Here is a 7582-nt window from a genome sequence, read left to right as displayed (position 1 = left end):
CTTCACCCCTTTCACTTCCTGTTTATATGTATATATATATACACACACACACATACCTGAATTGTTCTCCCTCACTTTGCAGTATATTTAGGATTCTGATCAGCTATCATTCTTTCAGACTTTCCTGCCCAATCTTTCAAGAGCTGTGTTCCTACTTTACTCTCTAACCTTAAACCATGCAGCATTTTTCTCTAGAGCAATCATCACTACCTGAATTTATATAGAACATTTTCACCTGTTAATTGTTATCTACTAGAAAATAAGATCCACGACAGCAAGAGTTACTTTTTATAAAGAAGAATTTAGAAAAGTGCTCAATAAATGCTTGTGGGATGAATTAATAAGTGAATAAAACCTGCTGACAATCTATTATTTTAGGTGGATAAGCTCAATAAACATGAAATTATTTTGAACAAATAACTAATTACTCTTTGCCTAAATTCAGACCAATTACTTCATTAGAAGAAACTAAAATTAGTCACATTGATTTTGTTTAAAACCTAATGAAAATAAAAGTCTTTAAACTTACTTAAAATTATAATTCTGTTTCACAACGTAATATATTTAAAAACTTTATGTTCTGGCCTGTCGCTGATGTTCCTTAGGTAAAATACTGGCTGGTGCCGGGCGCGGTGGCTCACGCCTGTAATCCCAGCACTTTGGGAGGCCGAGGCGGGCGGATCACAAGGTCAGGAGATCGAGACCACGGTGAAACCCCGTTTCTACTAAAAATACAAAAAATTAGCCGGGCGCGGTGGCGGGCGCCTGTAGTCCCAGCTACTCAGGAGGCTGAGGCAGGAGAATGGCGTGAACCCGGGAGGCGGAGCTTGCAGTGAGCCGAGATTGCGCCACTGCACTCCAGCCTGGGCGACAGAGGGAGGTTTGTCTCAAAAAAAAAAAAAAAATACTGGCTGGTAGGATTTTACAAAATTTCCTACAATGATAATAAATTTATGTATAGGCTTCCTTCACTCCATGCAATTTTGTGAAGTTGAACATGTAAAATTGAAGTAAAAGTTAAATATTTTGAAAATACATTTTTTTTTTTTTTGCAGAAAATACTACTACAATAGGAAGAAAGTTAAAATTTATCTGCCTGAAAAACAATGTGGACTTATTTTAATGTCAGTTCAATTCATGAATAGTTAAATATTATCAAATATCTTTTTTTAAAAAAAAATCATTTCACTTGCAAATAGTTGAACAGCAACACACTGAATTATCCCAAATAAAATTTTTATTAAAAAACAACCCTGGGGCCGAGAGCGTGACTCACCTATTCCGCGCTGCTTCCCCCGCGCTGCCTGCTCGCGCCGCCCGCGCAGCCATGTCGGAGGAGAAGCCCAAGGAGGGCGTGAAGACAGAGAACGACCACGTCAACCTGAAGGTGGCCGAGCAGGATGGCTCCGTGGTGCAGTTCAAGATCCAGAGGCACACACCACTGAGCAAACTGATGAAGGCCTGCTGCGAGAGGCAAGGCTTGTCAGTGAGACAGATTAGATTCAGGTTTGACGGGCAGCCAATTAATGAAACCGACACTCCAGCACAGGTGGAGATGGAGGAGAGGACACCATCGACGTGTTCCAGCAGCAGACAGGAGGTGCGCCGGAGAGCAGCCTGGCAGGGCATGGTTTCTAGAGGGCCGGTCCCCAATCCGGGCCGTCAGTCCTTGCATCGCTGTTGAATGGTGAGCACGTGACCATGCTGACCACAAAGGCGTCTGCGCAAACTCGAGGACATTCACCGCAATGATTTTCCTCTCTCTAATGTACTTCAAGTGCAACTCAAAACTGTATCTGTGGGGTTGAATCTGTAACTTAAATTGGGCCAATTGGAATTGTTATCTTTGTTCAGGTAAAATGAGTTGCAAGGTATTTTGGGGTTTTGTGTGTCCATTTGTGTTTTTCCCCCCTCCTAAAACATTTTTAACCCCAAAATTATAGCCTGAATGTTCGCTTTTAGTCTGGCCAGGGATCTGACTCCTGAGTTGGCTGCCTCTCCGCTGCTCACTCCAGTCACATAGAGAATTGATGTTTCTCGCAGTGGGGGTGTCACTGTTGGACAGGTAATGGGGTCAAGGTGGGTAGGGAGGATAGACTGTCATTTGCTGTTATAGGCACGTGATTAAAATGCTAAATATTGCAAATGTATGCTTTGTCAGTATATGGAAAAGTTGAAGGGAAAATACTGGAATGCTTCTTCAAAGGTTAAAAAATAACCAGGTCCTTTGGTAATTTGACCCCACGTGCTCTCTGGCCCTCAAGCATGTAATCTCGAGGTCTGAGGCCCAGGACCCACCCCGCTGCCACCCCTCCCACCCCACTCCCTGCTCAGTACCTGACGTTGGTACACAGGCAAGGATTGGCCCAACCAAAATTGGCTTTTCTCTTCCTCTTAATATTGAAGAAATTCCCACATTTCTCATTTGGTAATGGTGTTGTGACCTCAGATTTCTTCCAGTATTTGCTTCTGATGAATAATTATGGTCCATACATAAAAAAGTAAGATTAAGTATTGCTGAATTTGCAGTTACGTTGTCGTGTAAAAGAGCTACTTCCCAGTGTGGTTACAAATGAACCCACGGAATGATGACTTCATGTTCTTCTCGTGGGTTTGTGCCGTGCTGCTTTCCAAATATGTATTGAATTTATGCATTAGTCTGGTGATTTCAGTTCTGTGAAATATTTTGGGATCTATACCAATTAAATATTTTCATAGTTCTGCCTATTGTCCTTCCCTGAGGCTCCATTGCTGCTTGGTGGCCATTCTCTGCCTTTTTATAGTCACCTGAACAACAGCCTGTCATCTTTTGCTTGCTTGAAATCTTGCTGAAATGTTCTCATTTCCTGTTTGCTGTATGAACTCGGGTGGGATGTTTGTTGGTTCTGTTGTGTTTATTCACCAATTTGTACATTATTTGTTATCCTTTACTACTGTAAATAGTAAATATAGTTTGGTATTCTGAAAAAAAATAAAATAAAAATAAAAAATAAAATAAAATAAAAACAACCCTGAAGCAAAAGTTCAGTAATGATTTTGATGAGCTTCTAGACCCTGTATCTTTGTCTAATCAGATGAGAAAGATATTTCATAAATTTTATTTTATACAGACTTATTTTTCATGTATAATGTATTATCTTTCTCCTTCAACGGCTGTTTTGGGCAGGTAGGACACAATGAGAGCTGAAAGGATCCCAATTTGTGGCATCCGCAAAAGTTTTTGTAATCTTTGTCAGTAACACAAGGCAATGGATCAGCTGTCTCTGAATAAAACTGAATTATGCTTTGAGAACTGTCTAGCACCTCCACCACTCTGCTACATTGTCTTGACCCTGACTTTTCCAGGCATTTATATGTGCTCACTTGATCCTAATCCACCATGCTGTTCTTCGAAATTCAAGACAACACAGCACAGTCTGTTTAAGTTTTCAGGGAGTTGGATGAGGGTAATGGTATAATGTTAGCAACATAGTTACCATCATAATCATTGTAAATATAACAGAGACTCTACCTCTGAAGTTTTTCAGCATGCCAGGTGCTACTAAAGGTGCTAAGTTATTTGTAATAAAACTTTGAAAGTAGCATAGTTTCAACTCTGCCATAAAGTCTTACATGATTATCTGTTAGTTTGTATATATCTTTAAATATTCTATAACATATAATCATTTTCAAGATTGCAGCAGTAAATTTACAAGATTTTATCCTGACGGTGAGCATTTTTGCATACTTTATTATGCTTTTCAATTTATAGTATTATAACATTTTTGTAGTTTGCAGGTGGCCATGCTCAATTCCATGCTTAAATTAAACATAAATAAAATGGTAACATGCTTTTCTAAACATGTTTTTTATTACCTTGATGGCTTCATAGCTCATGAATATTTCTCATTTCCTAGTATGCATTTTTCTCAAGGTGATTATGTTAGAATTTTCCTATCAAAATATTTTAAACCTATACTGAAATACCAAAAACTACTTTGTTAATATCTATTTATTAAAAAATACTATTGGGTTCTAATTCTATCTTGATAAAATTGGCAAAGGAGCATATACAAATATTTAATGAAAGAAAAATATTTGAGAAATGTAGAACATTTATAGGTTCAGGATGTTGTGAAAGATACTTACAAATACATCAAATCTGCAACATAAACCAGAATATGAGTTTTTCTCTTATATTGGTTAAAGGGACAGATTCGGAAGCAGATTACCTAAGTTCAAATCTTTCTTCTACTATTTGCTATCTGTGAAGCATTCAACATATTTCTTTACTTTTGTTTGCCCCAGATTCTTTACCAAAAAAAAGAAAAATAATAGTACTCAAACAGGGATACTGTGGGAACAGAACAAATTATGCTTAGAACTATGCCTGGGAAAAAAGTATGCACTATATAAATATAATACATTATTATTATTACTACTACTATTACAGCTTGTATAAGACAGAGATTACCATCACATTTTACAGATAAGCAATTTTATGATTATTGAAATGATGACTTATTCAAAGTCTATGGCTAATAAAATATTAAAACCCACATTTCACTTTATTTATGTAAAATAACTTTTCATGGGAGAAATTTTTCTCTCTACTTAATGAGATTTGGACTTTGGTAATTTATTTCTATGATTTCCTATATTAGTGATTTATCTAAATTGCTGAGCTCTTATAAAACTTCTAAAATCGTATCAGAAAATTTGATGTGTCATTATATACATAACTTTTTAAGCATGGGGGAGAGAGTTCAGAATATTTCATAAAAGAAGCATCATCAGGTTTATGTGGATCTATACACTGATTTAAATCGGAATTTTTACATCAAATATACGTCTTTTTATACCATGCATCTGCCACTTTCTAACACATGACTTTGGGCAAGGTATTTAATTTTCCCCATTTGTAGTTCTCTCATCTCAAAAATGAAAATAACAAACATATTCTTTGTAGTTTATTAATTATCCAGTTGTCTTTTCCAGAATTACATTTATAATTGGATATATAAACATGCAAGAGAATATTTGTTGCAGCATTATTTGTAATAGTAAAAAGTGAAGTTGAATTAATGGGTGTATCTCCTTTAATAGTAGAATAAATATAAGTTATTTTTCTATAAAAGAAAAAAAAAAACTCCAAAGAAACTAGTAAGAATAGTTGTTTTCTACAAAATAAATATAAATCAATATTTTAAAATAAGAGACAGGAAATAATGCTCACTCTCATCATCTTTCTATGAACTTACATGAAGAATCCTGGAGTCTTTAGTGACTGCAGTGAGATAAAGATAGATAAAGAAAGATAACAGATAGATGCCAGACCTAAAATAAGCAGTATTGATGGCAGTGATGGCCCATCTGGAGCCACTGCTGTGAAGACACTGGCTGTAGCAGAGTTGGAGTTGCTGGGGTTGTGTGCTCCCTGGGGCTGGTGGGAACCAGGGATGGGCAGGAGTCCCAGCCTTTACTGAGTTAGCAGGGTAAGAGCCCCATGATCAGGGGTGCAGCTGCAGCCACCCAGCCATGGCTCTGAACCCAGGGATCCCTGCACTCTCATGGGCCAAGGAAGGCCCTCTCCCCTCTAAACTTGGAAGTGCCTGCTCCCGTCCCTGGCCTCTCCTCATTCCTGGCACCCACTCTGATTTTGGAGCAAAGTTGTGGCCAAGTCTGAGTGCTGTTGCAACCTGGCCAGGTGTGTGTGTGCTTGCGGCATTCCTGACATGCCAGACCCCTGTTGCCTTGGCACCCTTCTAACTTTGGGTACCAACAATCATAGGAGGGAAGCCAAGGGGAGGTTGAGAGAGGCTCAGCATGAGTCTGCAGGAGCCCCTCAGCACAAACAGCCTGGGCTGCATGGACAATATGTTGATGATGACGGGAGGCAGACAGGCTTCTGAGGGGAAAGAGGAAGGTCCCTGGTGAAACCCCACTTTCAAGAGGGATAGCCTGAAGCTCAGAGTCTGGGTTGTCAGCTCCAGAAGGAGTCCACGGCCTAGTGTGAGAACTTACGTTGCTTTTTCCAGGTCTACCCATGGCTGCCCATGGACCAATCAGCACACACTTCCTCCTTTCTGACCCCATAAAAAACCCAGACCCAGCCAGACTCAAACAGATGTAAGAACTACAAATAGCAGAAAGGAGTTACCCACTGCAGGTCCCCTTTCCACTGACTAGACACTCATTAGGACGACCTGCCTGCAGAAAGGAGCTACCCAGTTGGGTCTTATGAGAGCTATTCTGTCGCTCAATGAAACTCCTCTCCACCTTACTCACCCTGCAATTATCTGCATAGCCCATTCTTCCTGGGCATGGGACAAGAACTTGGGACCCATCTAATGGCAAGACTGAAAGAGCTGTCATGCAGAAAGGGCTGAAACAGTCCTCCCTTCTGACCACATTGTGGGCAATGAGAAGAAGACCTATGGCCCTTCAGGGAGCCAAGACCTGGGAGCTCCCCAACCCAGACCTGTGAAACTCTCTTTGAAGGGTCCCTTATAAAACCACCAGATCTCATGATAACTCAGTCACTATCATGAGAACAAACATGGCAGAAACTGCCTCCATGATCCAATAAGCTTCCCCTAGGTCCCTCCGTTTGACACATGAGGATTATAATTGGAGATGAGATTTTGGTGGGGACACAGACCCAAACCATATCATTGCTTCCCTGGCCCCTCCCAAATCTCATGTCCTCATATTTCAAAATGCAATCATTTCTTCTCAATAGTCCTCAAAGTCTTAACTCATTTTAGCATTAACCCAAAAGTCCAAAGTCTCATCTGAGACAGAGCAAGTCTCTTCTGCCCATGAGCCTGTAAAATAAAAAACCAGTTAGTTATTTCAAAGATACAACGGGGGTACAGGCATTGGGTGCTCTAAATGGGAGAAGTTGGCTAAAACAAAGGAGTTACTGGCCCCAGGCAAGTCTGAAATGCAGCAGGGCAGTCATTAAATCTTAAAGCTCCAAAATAGTCTCCCTGGACTTTGTGTCTCACATCCAGGGCACACCGATGCAAAGGGTGGGCTCCCAAGCCATGAGCATATTAGAATTTTAGAAAAAATAAAAATAATTGTCTTTAAATTGTAGCTTCTGATCCATTCTAAATAGACAATAAAGAGTAACCAGCAAGTGGAAAATATCATCCTGTTTGCTGAATATATATATATTTTTTCACATTCAGAAAAGAGACTTTATTAAGAAGGCTTAGAAGTCAAAAAATAAAACTTTTGATGCAATTTTTTAACCCTTAAATCAGCTCATCAAATATATAATCAGTAATTCAGTTGTGTAAGATTAAAGGTGCATTACTTTATTTAAAATAAAATATACTTTATTTCTTAACAATTATTCCATAAAGTACATATTTCCCTATAAATTCCCTACATATACACAAGAAGTAAAAAGCAAAAGTAAAACAAAATTAAATTTAAAATTAAAAAAAATGACAACAGAAACCACAGTAGAAAGGGGATTAATAATTAACAGAATGAGGGGGGCGGAGGCCTGTGTTTACAGATGAGCTTTAACTGCTGTCCCAGGCGTGGAGACCCAGACCCCGCAGCCCAGAAGCGCCTCAGTCGTTCAATA

At 39.2% G+C, this 7582-nt stretch overlaps 1 pseudogene across 1 annotated transcript; it reads left to right on the top strand.

Moving 5' to 3' along the window:
• Positions 1–1086: 1086 nt before the first annotated feature.
• On the top strand, positions 1087–2727 carry LOC110741635 (annotated as a pseudogene). Its single transcript, XR_002518181.2, has one exon. The product of XR_002518181.2 is annotated as a small ubiquitin-related modifier 3 pseudogene (transcript).
• Positions 2728–7582: the final 4855 nt, after the last annotated feature.

The sequence above is a fragment of the Papio anubis genome, chromosome 1 (genome assembly GCF_008728515.1).
Source record: "Papio anubis isolate 15944 chromosome 1, Panubis1.0, whole genome shotgun sequence".
NCBI classification, from domain to species: Eukaryota; Metazoa; Chordata; class Mammalia; order Primates; family Cercopithecidae; genus Papio; species Papio anubis.
This window is presented reverse-complemented; position numbering and strand designations above follow the sequence as displayed.